Source organism: Mya arenaria, chromosome 11 (assembly GCF_026914265.1).
Source record: "Mya arenaria isolate MELC-2E11 chromosome 11, ASM2691426v1".
Taxonomy (NCBI): domain Eukaryota; kingdom Metazoa; phylum Mollusca; class Bivalvia; order Myida; family Myidae; genus Mya; species Mya arenaria.
This window is the reverse complement of record NC_069132.1, coordinates 57,135,523-57,155,969: the sequence shown is the minus strand read 5'-3', so window position 1 is coordinate 57,155,969 and position 20,447 is coordinate 57,135,523. Positions and strand designations below refer to the sequence as shown.

General features: G+C 34.9%; 1 long non-coding RNA gene across 2 annotated transcripts in view; it reads left to right on the top strand.

Moving 5' to 3' along the window:
- LOC128209655 (uncharacterized) overlaps nt 1-20,447 on the top strand; it is a 75,900-nt gene that overhangs the window by 20,938 nt on the left and 34,515 nt on the right. The window contains exon 4 of one of the 2 annotated variants that reach the window (XR_008257041.1): nt 9,226-9,295. The exons of the other annotated variant lie outside the window; for it this stretch is intronic. This is a non-coding gene — a long non-coding RNA (uncharacterized LOC128209655). The remainder of the gene's footprint in view (nt 1-9,225; nt 9,296-20,447) is intronic. 2 annotated transcript variants of the gene reach the window in all.

The window sequence follows — 20,447 nt, the reverse complement described above, 5'->3', positions numbered from 1 at the left end:
ACTAGGGACACCAAACATGGGTTATACAAGGAACATCAACACACCAGGTAAAACTAGGGACACCAAACATGGGGTATACACGTGACATCAACACACCAGGTAAGACTAGGGATGTCAAACATGGGTTATACACGTAACATCAACACACCAGGTAAGACTAGGGACATCAAACACGGGTTATACACGTAACATCAACACACCAGGTAAGACTAGGGACATCAAACACGGGTTATACACGTAACATCAACACACCAGGTAAGACTAGGGACATCAAACATGCGTTATACAAGGAACATCAACACACCAGGTAAGACTAGGGACATCAAATATGGGTTATACAAGGATCATCAACACACGCCAGGTAAGACTAGGGACACCAAACACAGGGTATACAAGGAACATCAACACACCAGGTAAGACTAGGGACATCAAATATGGGTTATACAAGGATCATCAACACACACCAGGTAAGACTAGGGACACCAAACACAGGGTATACAAGGAACATCAACACACCAGGTAAGACTAGGGACATCAAACATGGGTTATACAAGGATCATCAACACACCAGGAAAGACTAGGGACACCAAACACAGGGTATACAAGGAACATCAACACACCAGGTAAGACTAGGGACATCAAACATGGGTTATACAAGGATCATCAATACACGCCAGGTAAGACTAGGGACACCAAACACAGGGTATACAAGGAACATCATCACACTAGGTCAGACTGAGGACACCAAACATGGGGTATACGAAGAACATCAACACAACAGGTAGGACTACAGACATCTAACACGGGTAATACAAGGAACATCAACACAACAGGCCAGACTGAGGAACATCAAACACAGGTTTTACAAGGAACATCAACACAAAGGTTCATGTTACTAAAAAAGAAAAATGGTTTGTACTGAATAACTTTGGATATGGTTGACAATTACTGTGACCATGTGTGGTAGATAGGAAGAGTTTATAGGGGACTTGCATTGTCAAGGTCACAGTCTGTTACTCAAATTAGAAAAACAGTTACTGAATAACTTTAGTCAGAGTTTACATATTGTGACCAAACTTGGTATGTAGGACTGAGAACTTCTGGAGGACTTGCATGGGATTGCATTTAGTTCCTTTTTTAATTGCTTTTGACAGGCATAGATTGCATCATTATTGTATACATTTTTAAGACAAAGCGGTGTATAGTCCAGTCATAGTCCTATGACAGCTCTTGTATCATATTCAATATATGGGATGTGATCAAATTTTCTTTTGGTTTAAGGTCAACTGAATCTACATGTACAACCATCTTGAAGCTGGACCACAACTGTTGACAGTTAATTGTACATGTTGGATCACACCATTGTTTTATCTACAATTCTATCAAGTAGTAAACAATTGGTACATTTACTATCTGGCGAGACGGACAGATAAACATCATGAAGTTGAGTGCAGTCATTGACTGTGCTTGTAATATTTTTAGGTGATACGGTCATGTACATATGATGGGTATGATGAGTTGTCTGTAATAATGGTTATAATCTTATCAGAATTTTAAAGTTTTTGTAAAGATCTTGAGAACATATCAATCAAGTGAAACTATTATAATTCTGGCTTATTCAATTAATTGTTCAAAACTTAATACCGTTATTTTGGTGAACTATTTAATGCTGTGGTCATTTATTTAAATAAAACAAGTAAAGCTGAAGTAGTTGTTTCCATATCTATAAGAAGCAGGGGCAGATCTAGAATTTGATGTAAGAGCTAGGGGAGCACATTATTTGGACTGACCTTGGGGTGGGCTGTTAACATTACAATGGGGATCCCGAAGATTTAAAAAAAATAATTATCATGCAATTTGGGAGGGGGGGGGGGGTGTTACCGGGAGCAATGTTGTTAACTTAATTTTCTGAAAAAAAACAGCCCTGCATGTAGTGACTAAGTATTTTTAAGTATTACAATTTTCAGTTCCTATAATTTTTTCGAAGAAAATATCTTTAACATATTACTTCAATCATTAAAATAATGTAACTGTTTGAACTGAGATTCTCTTAACTAGTGAAGCATATATACCATTTATTTAAGAGGGGTTATGTTAAACTATGTTTTAATTTTTCTGGAAACTTTATTAGCCTATTCATTTTCGTTTATTATTTATAACAAAATAAATCATATTCAATGATGGCTTTATATAATCCTTCATTTCACATTACTTCCCATAGCTCGAATTAATAATTTCTGAAACGCGTCAGGGACTACCATATTGTATGCTGGTATGGACCAAGACATTTAATAAAAAAATAGAATGCTTAAAATAGCCATTTTTTTGTGGTTTACATAAAAAAACGAACATTGCACTAAAATAGATGTCTATTATTTTATTACTGTAGTTTGACACGCTTATTACACCTGACACTGGAAAGTTTATATTACGTACTGTCCGCAGTTACCGCAGTATTTTGTATTTTAGTTTGGTATGGAAACCAAGTTGGTTGCATGCTGGGTAGATTTAACCATATTTGGTTTCCTGACATACAATTACTGTTAGTTTATTAGATGATAAATTTATTTAATGTCCAATATACAGGTGTTTTAATTTCGCTAGGGTCGTGAATTGTTCCAAAGGTTATAATTTAATGCTTGGTATTAATTACTTTCAAAGTGATTTAATGTAGCCCACAAACATTCAGCCTTAATTGTATAACAGTTCTGGACAGGTGGGATCGAAATCTCTTTCATAACACATCTGTAAAATTAAGCGTACTGAAATTTAACCACATTATAAATGATGTTTCTAAAATATAAATGGTGAAAAAAGTTTAAAAATTGCAATTTGACTTAACCTGAAATTACTCAACATTTTATTTAGGCTTTCTCAATCTTGCTTAGTGTTGCCTCTCATGTCTCTGCCAATATATTCACTTGAAAGATTCTGATTTAATCAGTTAAAGATGTACTCTTACTCCCAAGGATAAAGTTTATTTAATTAATAATAAATTTGTTTTAGTTAACCGAAAAGGATGAATACATATTGATAACAATGGTTCTAATGAAGTATACCATCATTAATTTGAAAGAAAGGTGCAGAAAACATGTTATTTTTTTCTTATGAGACAATAGTTTTAGGACCCACCAGTCATTTAATATCTGTGGGTTTTCAGCTATTAAATACACGCTTACAACCGTGTTATCAGTAATTAATATTTTCCATAAATGCATTAGTTAGTAACTAGTTAAAGGTTTATCACTCAAAATTTATGTTTGTTATACATGTGTATGTATGGCAGATTTCACGTTTTGGTGACCAAAAAGTTCCCGGCGAATATTGATTTTTAAAATTTATTGCAGATTTGTAATTTCAACATAATCTTTTACAGCAATTCCTTATCTATCATATTTTAGAACATTTGCAATGATTTATTCATGCATTTTTATAAAAAAAAGAATTTTGTATCACCATACCATTTGTGCTAGTGTTACAATATTGCCGGTAAAAACTTGTTTTTTTTAAATATTTTGATCCAAAGAAGTATTTTGTCTTGCACTAAATGGTTCATTTATCTATAAAACAGATTGTACAGACAAAAAATAAAGATTGTTTCGTTTTTCTCAAATAAATTTATTGAAACAAACCCTAATTGGACAACAAGACAGAAAATGTTTTCTGCAAACATAGGTTTTCTTTTTATATCAGATCAGATAAGCTATAAACATAAATGTTTTGTTGTGGTAATATAAATGTCTCTAGTATGGTGCAATTATCATTACCTTTGATATTAAACATATATATTATAAATTGCTAATTGTGAGTATGTGCTAGTGTTACCACAAAACAGAATGAGTAACATTAGCAGTATGTCACATTAGCAGTTGGACAAAATGTTTCACAACAAATTAAAATACAGACCTACCACAGACTGTTTGAGCTTGATACAGTATAAAACAAACTATATAAATGATTGATAAACACGGTCAATTGATAATCACAAAAATTCTTAATTCTGTCCAATAAATAACGATATCAAACACAAAAGCGGTATGAATTCAATATAAACTACGTACCTAATGAATGAATACTTACAAACGATAGTTTACAGACGACATTGTTATGTTTGAATAATTGACTGTGGGAAAGTCATCAAATTTCAACGATTTTCTTGCTTTATTAAGCGCTTGTCTTAATGCTAGCGTGACATAATGTTAACGTTACATCGAAGGACAGAATGAGCCAAACTTGGATTAAGTTTTTATCAACGGTATTCACCACTATTTTTATCATTTCAATGTCAACTGTGAACCAGTCCAATATAAAAGTAATCGCTACCCGGATGTTAACCCTCAGTCGGTGTAAATTATTCACGAATAGAAAAGGTGCTATCGTCATGCTAAAATAGGACAGAATCGATTTTGAGTAACATTAACACATTTTTAGACCTAAAAAACTTTATGATCGGGAATGACCAATTTCTTGTTACATGCAATACTGTTTTTATCCGACACGTAGTCTTTGTTTTCAGTGATTTAATAAAGGTGTGTTTAGGCTTAAAACAGTTAGCAGTGGATCATGTCTGCTAATGTTACACAAAAATTCGAGGACAGATTACCGTAACGTTATCACCATGCGCAATTACCGAAAATTTAAGTATATTACGAACGAAATGCAATCATTTTAGATATATTATTGTTTAAATTAACATTTCTTGCAAACATTATTCAACAGACAAGAATAAAATACTTACCAGATGTTACTGAAAAGCATCCTCAAAAAAGTGGTATATTGGTACCGGGAAGATTTTCTGTCTTTTTTGTCCTAAACATCGGCATATTTTTACATTTTTTTACCTTATTTAACACAATATTTTCATTATTTTAATACAAATCACTTCTATTAGGTGTTCTTATTGGGTTGGGAAAGGCAATTGCTGTATATATGACGTTGACATGCAATAACAATAAATGAAAGCAAATGGGCCAAATAATTGCCTTTTTTGTGAAATCTGCCGTATGTATTTATAAATCGAGTATAACTTTAATAGAAAGATTCCAATAAAAACATCGACTCAAATTTCGATTTAGTCATTTATTGGTTTTGTTTCTTGGATTGTACAGCGGGATGTCCTTATATGTAGTTATTTTGCGCAAAACACTAAAATACCAGTAGTTATTTTTGTTCTTCTATTAACAATGAATTCAAAGGCTGTGTCGACTTGAAAAGAACAAAAATAAACAATAATTATTTCTTACGACATCTCAATTCTATTTAAATTAGATGGTTGGGCTGTATGCAAATGCACATAATATAAAATACTTTGTAAAAAAATGTGAACAAAAAAAAATCTTGTGATTTCATGATAAATGATTGAGTGAAGTACGCATGTTTCAGATGCGATTTGCAATAATTTAAATAGATTGAGATGCATGTGGACACATTAATTGGTTTGGATTTCTTTATTTTCTTTAATTTGGCAAGACATTCACCACACAAACTTATGTAAAGTAATTATGCAAGTTTAAAAATGATGTTGGTTTTTAATGTACATCAAAAAGGATAAGTATATGCAAAGAAAATGATATATGGAAATGTGAATAAACAGTAATTTAATATTATGAAGCTGGTAGAATGCTATGAAATTTGGTCACTGAGGCCTGCACAGGGGTGTTACAAGATGATTGAAAATTTAGTTGTATTACAGATATATTATTTTTAGGGGGAAATGAGATATCCTCAAACAAAGTCAACAGTAAACCTTCAGAATAATTGTCTGATCCACACATACTTCCCTTTTACTCTTGTTTATACATACTTCCTGATTTGGTTACACATACTTCCCTTTTGATTTTCTTTACACACATACTTCCATAGTGTTATTGGTTACACATACTTCCCTTTTGATTTTCTTTACACACATACTTCCATAGTGTTATTGGTTACACATACTTCCCTTTTGATTTTCTTTACACACATACTTCCATAGTGTTATTGGCTACACATACTTCCCGTTGATCTTGGAAATACATTCTGGGTTACACAGTTACCAAACTATTGTTCTGTGCTTAACATACTTCCCTATTGTTCTAGGCTTCACATACTTCCCTATTGTTCTAGGCTTCACATACTTCCCTATTGTTCTAGGCTTCACATACTTCCCTATTGTTCTAGGCTTCACATACTTCCCTATTGTTCTAGGCTTCACATTCTTCCCTTTTGTTCTAGGCTTAACATACTTCCCTATTGTTCTAGGCTTCACATACTTCCCTATTGTTCTAGGCTTCACATACTTCCCTATTGTTCTGGGTTACACATTTTTCCCTATTGTTCTGGGTTACACATTCGTCCCTATTGTTCTGGGTTACACAAACTTCCCCTTTTGTTCTGGGTTTAAGATACGTCCCTATTGTTCTTGGTTAAACATACCAACCTATTGTTCTTGGTAACACATACCAACCTATTGTTCTGGGTTACACATACTTCCTTATTGTTCTGGGTTACACATTTTCCCTATTGTTCTGGATAACACATACTTCCCTATTGTTCTGGGTTACACATTCTTCCCTATTGTTCTGGGTTACACATACTTTCCTATTGGGTCACACATGCAACCCTATAGTTCTTGGTAACACATACGCCCCTATAATGTTACACTATTACCACTCTGTTGTACTGGGTTACAGGATTGTACTTCTTGGGCTAAACATATGTCTCTCAGATTTCCGTTTTCTTCTTCGCTTAATCCTATTTGTCATTGCCCAATATGATAACTGGCCCCCTATGCCACCCCACCTTGTAAATGTGATACTGAAGCTGAACTATATAAGGATAAAAAGGATCGGCAGACACCTATTACTTGATAAAATCTACAATTTAATACTCTTTAATTTCAATGATGTGTATTCAGCCTTCATTTTTCAACCATAAAAGGGGATGATTAGTTTTTCGACTACAGTAACACTGTAATTTAGTTTTAAATGAGATTTCGCAACTTTATGCTTCAAAAAATTTCCTTTTCATAGAAAATTTTAACAGCTGATAATGGAGTTCATAAAGCATTTTTTTATGTATATTTGTGTAAAATTTATGCAAAACGTAATGTATGTGATTTAAAAAATAAAATGTTTTTTAACCTTGACCTTATATATTTTATGTTCTTTTAATGATTAAAAGCGGTACATTTTTTTTATTTTTTATATGTTTATCAGTTTCTATAAAATGGTATTCAGGGAAATGTATCAAGATCATACAACTTAGCTTGCAAAAGGCAATTTGAATAATGTAAAAGTTTCAAAATCTTCCTATTAGCTATTATACTATACTTATGGCCAAAAGTCTTGTCCGGTCTACAAAAACTACAATATCCAAAAGTCTTGTCTGGTCTACAAAAACTACAATATCCAAAAGTCTTGTCCGGTCTACAAAAACTACAATATCCAAAAGTCTTGTCTGGTCTACAAAAACTACAATATCTGTTTTGTTTTATATCGCACACTCATAAATTTGGTATCGATGGAAAGAAGACATTAATTTGCATTCAATGAAAAAAGAATTTTGGAATTTGAGCCAGAACTGCCGTTACAGTAATGTGTTAAAAATTGGCATTGAGGATTTGCAAGGCACAAATGAAACCCATACCGGACACGACTTTTGGCCATTAGTATACATATATACATACATGTGGGTCAAAAAACAAAATTTGGCAATGAATGAATGAAAAAAATTATGACTAAGGTACAAAAATCAGAAAGTTGACTTTGTCTTTGAAGTGTTACATTTATTAGTTATGGCTCAATTGTTTGTAGATCTATTTCACGATTTAAACAGATAATGTGTACTTTTATGTGCAATTTTGAATATCATTTTTCCAATTGTATAATCATAATGGGGCGATCTTAAATTGGAACAAAAAAAGTTTGTTAACCTTTTGTCACTAAGATAATGGTCTTGTTTTTTTTTAAAAGTACTTTAAATCTGCATTGTTACTCACACTCAATATCCTGGGACCCGCTTCAATAAGATATCTTTGTTGTTAATGATACAATAAGCTGTTTTTAAGAATGCTCGGGGACACTTTTAATGTTACTGCCAGAATCTATATGCTAATGATATTTTTATTGAAACAAATTTGATGCCAAAAACTCTGATTAATTTGGAAATTAATGATCATTAGCCTTACGATTTCATTGAAGGAGGTGGAGGAGTTGCCTTTACCATCTATGAAATAAGGGAAGTATGTGTAACCCAGAACGAAAGGGAAGTGTGTGTTACCCAGAACAAAAGGGAAGTGTGTGTAACCCAGAACAAAAAGAAAGTATGTGTGACCCAGAACAAAAGGGAAGTATGTGTGACCCAGAACAAAAGGGAAGTATGTGTGACCCAGAACAAAAGGGAAGTGTGTGTAAACCAGAACAAAAGGGAAGTATGTGTGACCCAGAACAAAAGGGAAGTGTGTGTAACCCAGAACAAAAGGGAAGTGTGTGTGACCCAGAACAAAAGGGAAGTATGTGTGACCCAGAACAAAAGGGAAGTGTGTGTAAACCAGAACAAAAGGGAAGTATGTGTGACCCAGAACAAAAGGGAAGTGTGTGTAAACCAGAACAAAAGGGAAGTATGTGTGACCCAGAACAAAAGGGAAGTGTGTGTAACCCAGAACAAAAGGGAAGTGTGTGTGACCCAGAACAAAAGGGAAGTATGTGTGACCCAGAACAAGAGGGAAGTGTGTGTAAACCAGAACAAAAGGGAAGTGTGTGTAACCCAGAACAAAAGGGAAGTGTGTGTGACCCAGAACAAAAGGGAAGTGTGTGTGACCCAGAACAAAAGGGAAGTATGTGTGACCCAGAACAAAAGGGAAGTGTGTGTAACCCAGAACAAAAGGGAAGTGTGTGTGACCCAGAACAAAAGGGAAGTATGTGTTACCAAGAACAAAAGGGAAGTATGTGTGACCCAGAACAAAAGGGAAGTGTGTGTGACCCAGAACAAAAGGGAATTATGTGTTACCAAGAAATAAATAATAACATTTAAATATTAAGATTATTATGGAAAAAAAATTAAAGGCAAAATATCAAACCTCATAATTTTCTCTAAAATTGAGTTATACACATTTTATAAACAGTTAACTACGTGATCTTATAAAATAAGTCTTTAAATTGTATTATGGTAGTTATAAATTGCAGAAATCAACTGTGATTAAGGAAAACATTTATTTTCAAATTGCTTTAATCATTTGAATTTCAGAATGGGCTGAAAATGAATGACAGTCATCGCACATAAAATAAAAAAAAAATGCGAGTAGCAACTGAGCCAGGTAAATTAGATTTCAAGGCGATTAGATTAAAATCTGATTAAACTTGATAGAAATGTTTAAATGCTATCTGCCTTTGAATGGTTAAGGTGAATTGATGCATCAGAGTCTTTATTACCAAATACAGAAAAATGATAGCTTGTTTTGGTTAAAATCACTGGGGCTTTGCTGGTACTGCGGCTGACACAGACTGCGCATCGTGCGTGTCAACATGCAACGCTGTTTACCTGAAAAATGGATATTAAGTCATTTCTTAAATTAAGACTGGGTCTAAAATTACTTTGTGTCATTGAATTGGGTGTATATACAAAAAAAATTGTATATGATGAAAGATTTTTATTTGAAGCAAAAAAAAGATGATACAGTATTTCATGAATATAAATTTGTATGAATCATTCTTAAATAATCTTTGTGTGTACATTCACAAACATGTTTATACTTTTTATGCCCCCCTTCGAAGAAGAGCGGTATATTGCTTTGCACAGGCATGTAAGTATGTCAGTCGGTCGGTCAGTCGGTCGGTCGGTCGGCCCTCATAATTGAATTGGAGGTTGGGCCTGACCAGTAGATGACCAAATTGTATTTGGGGGTCATCGGGCCAAAGGTCAAGGTCACAGTGACCTTGAGTGGTAAAAAGTTGTCCATATGATAACTTGACAATGCCTGCACCCATGGCCCTCAAACTTGACACGAAGGTTGGGCCTGAGGAGTAGCTGACCCCAATTGTTTTTTGGGATCATCGGGTCAAAGGTCAAGGTCACAGTGACCTTGAATGGTAAAAGGTTGTTCGAGTGATAACTTCACAATGCCTGCACCCATGGCCCTCAAACTTGACTTGGAGGTAGGGCCTGACCAGTAGATGACCCCTATTGATTTTGGGGGTCAAAGGTCAAGGTCACAGTGACCTTGAATGGTAAAAGGTTGTCCATGTGATAACTCGACAATGCCTGCACCCATGTCCCTCAAACTTGACTTGGAGGTTGGGCCTGACCAGTAGATGTCCCCTATTGTTTTGGGGGGTCATTGGGCCAAAGGTCAAAGTCACATGTACCTTGAATGGTAAAAGGTTGTCCCGGTGATAACTCGACAATGCCTGCACCCATGGCCATCAAACTTGACTCGGAGGTTGGGCCTGACCAGTAGATGGCCCCTATTTATTTAAGGGGTCATTGGGCCAAAGGTCAAGGTCACAGTGACTTTGAACGATAAAAGGTTTTCCGAATGATAACTCAACAATGCCTGCACCAATGGCCCTCAAACTTGACTCGGAGGTTGGCCCTGACCAGTAGATGACCCCTATTGATTTTAGGGGTCATGGTCACAGTGACCTTAAAAGCAAACTTGACAATTCCAGGACCTATGGCATCAAACTTGACATGAAGGAAGGGCCTGACCAGTAGATGACCCCTCTTGACTTTGGGGGTCATCAGACCAAGGTCAAGGTCACAGTAACCTTTAACACAAAAAAGTTAACAATTCTTCTCCCAGTGATATCTCAACAATGCCTGAACCTATGATCATCAAACTTGACATGGAAGTTGGGCCTGACCAGGAGATGACACTTATTGATTTTAGGAGTCATTGGGTCAAAGGTCAAGTTCACAGTGACCTTGAATGCGAAAATGTTTCAAGTGATAATTCGACAATGCCTGCACCCATGGCCCTCAAACTTGACTTGGTGATGTGTCTGACCTGTAGATGACCCCTTATGATTTTAGGGGTCAAAGGTCAAGGTTACAGTGACCTTGAACGAAAAAAGCTTGTCTGTGTGATAACTTGTCAATGCCTGCATGGTCATAACACACTATAACCTCAAACTTTGAATGGTCATAATCTTAAAACTGCCTCAACGGCATCCAATGTCAGTGACAAATCAGCTGTCATTTCGGTCCATGCATATTTCATTCAATTGTCCATATAATCCTGACAACATGGCGCTCAGGGGGGGGGGGGGGGGGGGGGGGGCATAATGTTTGACAAACACCTCTTGTTATATATGTTTTTATCTTTTGAAGAAAACTTGTATGTGCTTTATTTCATCAATATGTTTGTACATCATAGCAATTAAGTCTTTCTAGAAAGAAAAAACAACTAAAGCTATGTTGAAAGAAATAGTGTGATGCTATGTTGAAAGAAATAGTGTGGTGCAATGTTGAAAGAAATAATGTGATGCTATGTTGAAAGAAATATGGTAATGTGATGCTATGTTGAAAGAAATAATGTGGTGCAATGTTGACAGAAACAGTGTGATGCTATGTTGAATGAAATAATGTGATGCTATGTTGAAAGAAACAGTGTGATGCAATGTTGAAAGAAATAGAGTGATGCTATGTTGAAAGAAATAGAGTGATGCTATGTTGACAGAAACAGTGTGATGCAATGTTGAAAGAAATAATGTAATGCTATGTTGAAAGAAATAGAGTGATGCTATGTTGACAGAAACAGTGTGATGCAATGTTGAAAGAAATAATGTGATGCTATGTTGAAAGAAATAGAGTGATGTTATGTTGACAGGAACAGTGTGATGCAATGTTGAAAGACATAATGTGATGCTATGTTGAAAGAAATAATGTGGTGCAATGTTGACAGAAACAGTGTGATGCTATGTTGAATGAAATAATGTGATGCAATGTTGAAAGAAATAGAGTGATGCTATGTTGACAGAAACAGTGTGATGCAATGTTGAAAGAAATAATGTGATGCTATGATGAAAGAAATAGTATGGTGCAATGTTGACAAAAACAGTGTGGTGCAATGTTCAAAGAAATAGTGTGATGCAATGTTGAAAGAAATAGAGTGATGCTATGTTGACAGAAACAGTGTGGTGGAATGTTGACAGAAACAGTGTTATGCAGTGTTGCCAGAAATAGTGTGATGCAATGTTGACAGATTTAGTGTGATGCAATGTTGAAAGAAATAGTGTGATGCAATGTTGAAAGAAAAAGTGTTATGCAGTATTGCCAGAAATAGTCTGATGCTATAATGTTGACAGAAACAGTGTGATTTTTTGTTGAAAGAAATAGTGTTATGTTTATATGTTGCAAGAAATTGTGTGGCGCTTTGTTAAAAGAATAAGTGTGAGTGTGAAACTAAATTGTTAAAAGAATATAACAAATGAAAACACAAAAACATTCAGCAAGCTAGCTCTGCTTTTTTTATAAGTTCAAGATTAAATACTAAATACCTTGACTTGTAAAGTTATTTAATGCATGTAAATCACGCAATTGTAGAATTTTTTAGTAACATATGTTTCATGCTATTTTTAATGGCTTGTTTTGATATGCTAATACTTTTTGTCACCTCAAAAGTTAATGTGCTTCATGATTTGGATTTTTCATGCTAAGAGTACTTAAAATGATCAAAATGGTGAATATCTTTTAATATCTTGTTTCTTAAAAGAAATATTGCTTTTCCATTAAAATGTAGTTAATGTATTATTGTGGGGCAAGCTATACTGGTTGTTTGTGGAGTTTCAATGGAGCCTGGCCCTTAATGGCTGTTGGTCCATTTGTCTGCCCATTATCTGGAGACTTTTGCCCCACATAAACTTTTATTGATGCCTTTTTGCACTTCATGTACAGGAAGTCATAATTGCATGCTGGGAAGCTTTTACGACCTTGGACCTTTTCAGATGTTCATTGTCAAACACATTTGAAATTTTGTCTGACATGGTCACTACAACAGGCAAAGTGACCTTGTGGTAAATAGTGACCTTGTGTTAAACATGGGTTTCTTGTAGATTTAATGCCTTTGCACTGATCATCTTGTTCAAAGTGACCATGTCAAACATACAATAACATAGATGTATTTGAGAAGAAAACAACTTGTTCTATCCAAAACTTTCTTGCAGATAGATTGTCCGTGCAATAACTTTAACATAGACGGCTGAAGCACTCCTGTATTATTTCAATTATTCCGGAGTAACTATCACATAGTTATGGCTGAGGCCCAGTATGACTGGGTTTGTGTGTGGATGAACTTAAGCTATCACATACACCGCTGAAGCCCTATCACTCGGGTTGTGGGTGCAGCTACTAATTTATAGACAGCCGAGACCCTCTTGTATAATTTCAATTACTCCATTTGTGTGTGCAGGAACTATTACATGGACAGGCTCCGTGGCCTAGTGGTTAAGCATCCGCCTAGGGAGCGGAAGGTCTTGGGTTCGATCCCTGGACGTGTCATACCAAAAGACGTTAAAAGTTGGTACAAGTAGCTCCCTTGCATGGCGCTTGGCATTTAAAGGGTAGTGCTTGGTAAAGGAGTGGTGTACTCAGTACTGGTTTAACCCAGGAAAGTTGTACCCCGTGTATCGGTGTTTTACATCGAGCACGTAAAAGAACCAAGGGGTCTCTTCGTAAAAGAGCTAGGGTATCGCACCCCGACTTCCATGTATCCTATCACTGTCTCTCAAGCATGCTGTCCCTTCAGCAAAAACAATGGACCCTGTTGGAAATAAATGCTTGCACTTTCAAGGGTTATCCTTGATCGCAAGGTCTAAAGAAATACATATTTACATACATACATACATACATACATACATACATACATACATACATACATACATACATACATACATACAGTTGAGCCCCTCTTCTATTATTTAAATATAACTTAGGTTGTTGATGCAGTGCCTTTTATATAGACATCTGAGGCCCTCGTATATAATCTAAATTACTAGGGCTGTACGTGCAGTTACTATGATAATTACACACTGTAAACGAATTATTTCACATTATAACACTGCGAACGAAATATTTCACCGCGATTGCTAAATATGGAAGCAATAAAGATACCTCTATTAACTGATTTACTGAAAGTTCTCAGAAATTGGTTCTCTGACATTTTGTCGAAAGGTCAAACATTGTTTATTATGACCATTTGATATGACCATAATTGGACATTTTTATGGTAATAGAGTATTGTAGTTCCTTTATTGGGATTTTTTCTTAAGCAAATGGGTGCAAAGCATTGATTGGTAAATTAATGATAATTCATGTAGTCATTTGTTCAAATTAATGCCAAAATAATGAAAACTTTATATATATAAAAAAAATTAATGTCTGAACTGTCCTCCACCTCTGGAGTTAGATGATTACGATTTTTGACTTAATGTTGATTATGGACTTAAAACGTGAGTGAGAATTTCCCCACATGCGATGGTTTATCATTGAATCATGCCATACACCATACAATCAAAAAGTGGAATTGTATTATGATTTTGATCAAGTTATTGATATCCTTATCAGTTTTCGATACTTAAACCAAAGAATTGTTCAAAACAGTTATGACATTTCATTCAAAGTGAAAAAATAATTATTTCATTGTGAAGAGCAAAGATTTATAAGATAAAATCAACTCAAATTTATTAAAATTTATGTGAGAATATAATGAATTGATTTTTTGTGTCTGTAATTTGCTGAGTTGTAAAACGTATCGGTTTGTTTTGTCACTGGTCCAGCTTTGAAGTGATGTTATGAAACAGTAAGTTCTGAATTTTCATTTTGTGCTAAGTTGACTTAAGAGTAACAAAAGAGTGAGTTTGGTATGTGGTCACCAAGCCGGACAAGTGAGGTTTTTACTGGTACTCCGGTTTCCCCCACAACACAAGACCACACGCTGGTGTGAAATCTTGCTCACGAGAGTGATTAATATAATGCTGTAATAACTTGTTTAACAATCGTTGTAAAATATATAAGAGTAACAAGGGTCTGCCAGCACCCATAGACTTCATAATGTCCTCACCCCTTCACCTCAACTTAGAACCCAAGCTGGGGGGAGAGGCTATTGTTGTTAAATAGATGTCAGCAAGGGCAGTTAGATGGTGTTGCTTCCATGTTTAACATCCTGGATTTCAGGTGTGAAGGAGAGTGCAACTTGGGAGTTTTAAATGTAAGATAGGGGTTGGTAGGGGTACTTCACGCCCCCCCCCCCCACCTCATTTTTGTTCGTTTTAATATCTTATGCATAAAATGGTGCAATCTCATGTATCCTATTAATATTTTTATCTAAATATTGACGGGCACTTGCCCCCCCCCCCCCCCCCCCCCATTCTGCCATAACAACCCACTCCCTAACCCCAAATAACCCTCTAATACCCCTGCTATTGATTGATCCCGCTCTGTATCACCTTGGTTCGACTTCTTTAATTGTATCAAGTCTTCTTTTAAATGGCATTTCAAAGAAGCATTGAACTCATGGAATTCTTGTTAAATAAATATGGCCATTCAAAGCCTAATTTGCCAATTTACATTGCTTTAAATGACTTCAAAATTCCTTTTTTGTTTAACTAACAGCTTGTCTACATGTTGACAAAAACTGACAATCCCTAAAGATGCTAGCTAAGTGTTGTTCTGGACAAATGGATTGCAGTCATGCTTTACGGCATGTGCTAAAGCACTAAAAAAACCAACGTGCCTTCACAGTTTTATCAATGTGTGCATTTAATGTTCAAGACAGTTTTGTCCAATGGGAGCACTGTATGATTGCATGTGAGTTATTTGGATGACATAAGTTTGATTTAATGAAACATGTTTTATTTGCCTGTTTGCTACATTTTCCATTCACAATTAAACATAGTGCTATTTCCAAAATTTATCATCTACTTAAGGTTTTCAACAAAAATCAGGTTATGAAAATGAGGATGTTCAATTGAAGGCAGGCAGCTGTCAAACTTAGTTCATTAACTTGAGTTGTGATTGACACATAAAGTTGAAACTTGGTACATAGCAAGCTGACGTAGAGATGTATCTTTGCACTGCATTTCAGGTTTGTGGGGTCAAGGTCAAGGTTGTTATTAATCTAAAAGCTGAAAAATGGTTTCTGCTTAATAACTTGAGTTTGAAATAAAGTATAGTGATGAAATTTGTTGTATAGAAATTATGGTCTTTTTGAGACAAAGTTTGTGTTTTTAGTTGAGGTTGATGGGGTCAAAATCAAGGTCACTGCTATTGAAAGAAGAAAAACTGTGATAAAACTTTTGCTATTAATTGAATAGTGGATGTGCTGTCGTTTTAATCATTGTTATCACATGATTTGTTAAAATATGTATATAATTATGGAAAATTAGAATGTTTGCTTGATTATAACATTGTAGTAGTTCAGGTTACGTCAAGTGACAAATATGTGCGAAATTTTGTTATTCTTACCTTGCTTTTAAAAAATGAATCAAGTCCTGCTATGTAGAAAAAAAGACTTTGAATGGTCTAATGTAATGCGAGTATGTTTATTAATTTGCAGAGAAAGGGTTTGCAGACAGGGTGATTTCCACTCCTGTTTACTGTTCAGCCCTTATATCATTGAGTGTATGCATGTCCTATTATTACCGTCCATATCAAAGCAATGGGGCGGTGTTTTACATTGATAGATTAAGGTATTTTCAGTACATATTTGATTATTTTTGTCATGCCCATACGTTTGAAGTGCTGTGATAACTATCATTCTCAATACCTGTTTTGGTCCTCTTTATTTATCGTAGCCTTCAAACCCATTTATATCCGCACGAAATCTCCTACATCTGTCACTGCCCTACTAGTATTACGAAATATACCCAAAATTGCTTTGATCAGATAAGCGTCATTTAATGCTCCTAGATTAATTACTGCGACCATTAAAAATAGCCCATGACATATTAAGTATTAAAAAACAATAGACACTGTTAGTGGCAATGCGTGCAGTTGTGAAAGAGAGGTGAATAAACACAATATCCGTACTGAACAGAATTCAGGGCCTTCATCATGATTTGAGTTTTATAAATGGATGTGCACTGGATATAGTTTTTGATCTGCCAATGCTTAATAAGCTGGTTAAACGCTATAGTATGTGTAAGTCTGTTATCCTCATAGAAGCGTTAATAAAGTTATTCATCAGTTAACTGATCAAACCAATGTTGAAGGAATTATTGCTTATTAGTGACATAAAACTGACATTATGCTTCAAGTTCGATGTTTTTTGCCCATTCAACCGATTTTGACAGTTTGAAAAGTTGTCAGTGATATCATATTATGGTTAAGTAAGATAATGAAAATGTATCCAGTTTCAGGTACTTTTTTCAAAGCCTTTGAAATGGTTTCATGTATCTTTTTTATTGATCCCATTATACTGTAATTGATTTGAACCAGTCTGCTGGACCAGACTGCTTTACAAGTTTTGCTAAGTTGGCCACAATTTTTTTTTATTTTTGTTTTAAGCCTTTCCCTACCCTCAATTTGAGGGGTTGGTAGGTGATGAAGATAGGTAGGTAGGTTTTTTTGTTGTTTTTTTACTTCCTAAACTAAGGAAAACATGAACAGGCTAAAAAACTTTAAGGTGATAGATAATCGTGTGAATTCGTTGAGTAAGGCCACAAGAACATTTTATTTATTGTGGCCCGTTATATGCGATTTAGTTTTTTCTTATTTTATTATTATTGGTATATAAAAAAAGTTACAAGTTCCATATCAGACATTTCATACAAGCTATAAAGAAAATAATCACACAGTCTTTGAGTGGCTGATGGTCGAGAAATAGGGAAAGAAGATTAATGTGTCACATCACGGAATTTATGCCGATATTTTTGGGCCGAATTATCAAGGATATTAAAGGATAGTTTTAATCTGAGTGTAACAAAGTCGTTTTTTGCCAATCGGGCCAAAGATCCTGTTATGGAACAAAAACAATGTAAACAGAAAAAAAACAAAAATCTGGTTAAAATTGTTCACTGTTCTTTTCCATTTCATGTAATAAATAACATCAAAGTTAACTTGTTATAAATCAACTTGACAAACTAATTAGAAAAAATATATCATTTCTGTATGTTCATTATAAATATTTGGATTGATGAATGTTTAGCTATGCTTTAAGGACATGGTTGTAAACAAAATTTAAATCTTTATTGACAAGCATGACAAACAGATTTTAATGTTTTTGGTCATTACCTTTGAAAGCATTGAGAACTTCAAGTTTCAGTTTTAATTGGTGGATGTCTTTTTGTAATGTGAAGCATTCTTGGACAAACCTATTGTAGTCAAGGTGTGAGCTAGATACTGTTTCAAATAAACCTCTTTTCGACAACAATGGCCAGTATTATTCTAGTCATGTGACCAGCGGTCAAACCTGCCTCCAATGGTAGTATCATGTGGAGCTGGCTCAATTGATTGAATTCTTCTAATAGTCAAGATTTCAATCAAATCTCTCCAGTGTTCTGACCTTGGGTGGACAATTGGCCACAACGGCTGTTGACATTTTTAAGGAAAGACTTTAATGGTCATTAAGTTGTTAGTCGAGTGTAAGACCGGTTTGGACCTGGTTGTTTGACCGAAATTAGGCCGTCATGTTGCTGCATGTCGCATAATCTTCAGTAATGAAATGAAACGAGATGACTGCCCAGCGTCCACTGCGCACGTATTGACAGTTTGACTGTCCTGTCATCCTGATGTTTAATGTTGTCATTTGTGGTCATACTGACTATTAATTTCAGGACCCAGTGTTTCATCGTGGGTCTTAATGGAGGGGGGGAGGGGTACATTACACTAGAAATAGTGCTAGTTACTGATTAGAAATCATTGTATATGCCAGATAATGGTTAAAGTAGTGTGGGGTATTCAGAAAGAAAGGCATTCTTAGTCATTGCATTTATTACCAAGTAGAATTCAACTTGGGAACTCTGCTGCCATCTTATCACACAATATTAAATGGCTTTGTCACATTCTAGGCAAAAAAGTATAAATTTACTTTCCTTTTTATTGAGGTCTCTTGTTTTCTGAGAATATGCAATGAAAAGAACAGGTTCTTTCAAGGGAAACAACTCTGTTTAAACACTATGCTGTTCATTAGTACATTTGAAATTTACACAGTAAATGGCTTTGTCACATTCTAGGCAAGAAAAAGTAGAATTTTACTTTCCTTTAATTGAGATCTCAATGAAATAACAACTATGAGAATATGCACAGAATAGAAGTTCTCTTCAAAGAAAACAACTCTGCTGTTCAAGCACTATTCTGTTTAAAAACAAGATCATAAGTGCATTTGAAATCGCAACATCTGTTGTGTGAGTCAAATTGTTCATGTGGACTTGCCCAGAAACTTATAAATATATATGTACCTCCCTTGTTGTGAATGAAGCTATTAGGGACATACTTTTGGCACTAGTAAATGAGCAGTCATAAGTAGGGGACGTAATCATGGTTATTTTAAATTAGCATTTATAGGTATGGGAGATAAGTGTTGTAAATGAAAGGGTCATAGCTAAGGGATATAATCAATTTTGGTGTATACATTAAAGCAGTCATAGCTAGGGGAGATCATCAAAGCTGTAGTAAATGAGCAGTCATATATAGGGGAGATAATCAGCTGTGGTAAATGAGCAGTCATAGATAGGGGAGATAATCAGCTGTAGTAAATGAGCAGTCATAAAAAGGGGAGATAAGCTTGGCTGTTGTATATAAATCAGTTTTGATAATAATGACTGTTGTAAAAGATGCAATAATAGTTGATTGAGATAATGGTGGGTCCATTGTAGGTAAAGCAGTCATAGCTAGGGGAGATAATCAAGGCTGCTTTCAATGGAAATGTCAAAGCTAGGGGAGATAATCATGGATGTGGTATGCAAAATGATATTTTTAATAACAGTGAAAATGTTGCTTTTAAGAACTTCCGAATAAAAATAATAATATGTTTCTGAGTCTTTGTTCGAAAGAACTATTAATATTGTAATGTAACTCCAACTTAATATTTAAAAAAAAAATCATTAAACACACATTTAAATGAGAATTAAACTTGTACCTCAAATGGCATGTGCTTAAATCTACAAGACAACCTTGATTAGATGAATTTTGAATAAAGTCTATTGGCATATTCATTTTAACGATAGTGTCAGGGTTATGTGGTAAAGGTGTTCACCTCAGTACATTTATTTTAGTTAATCAGCAGTCAGCCTTTATTTATTTTAATCAGGTGAGGCAGTAGATATAAACAGTGGCTTGTCCAGTTAGTTGGTAGTCTATACTATATTATGTAGACCACTAAAATACTTAAATATCATTTGTATAAACTCAAATCTGTTGTACATTCAAACAATCATCAACCATAACTTAGTGTCAAAACAGTTTGAAACAGGCATTGTTGTAAGGAAATTCAGGGCTTTTCCAGAAAATTCCTTCCTCAAAAAACAGCTCAT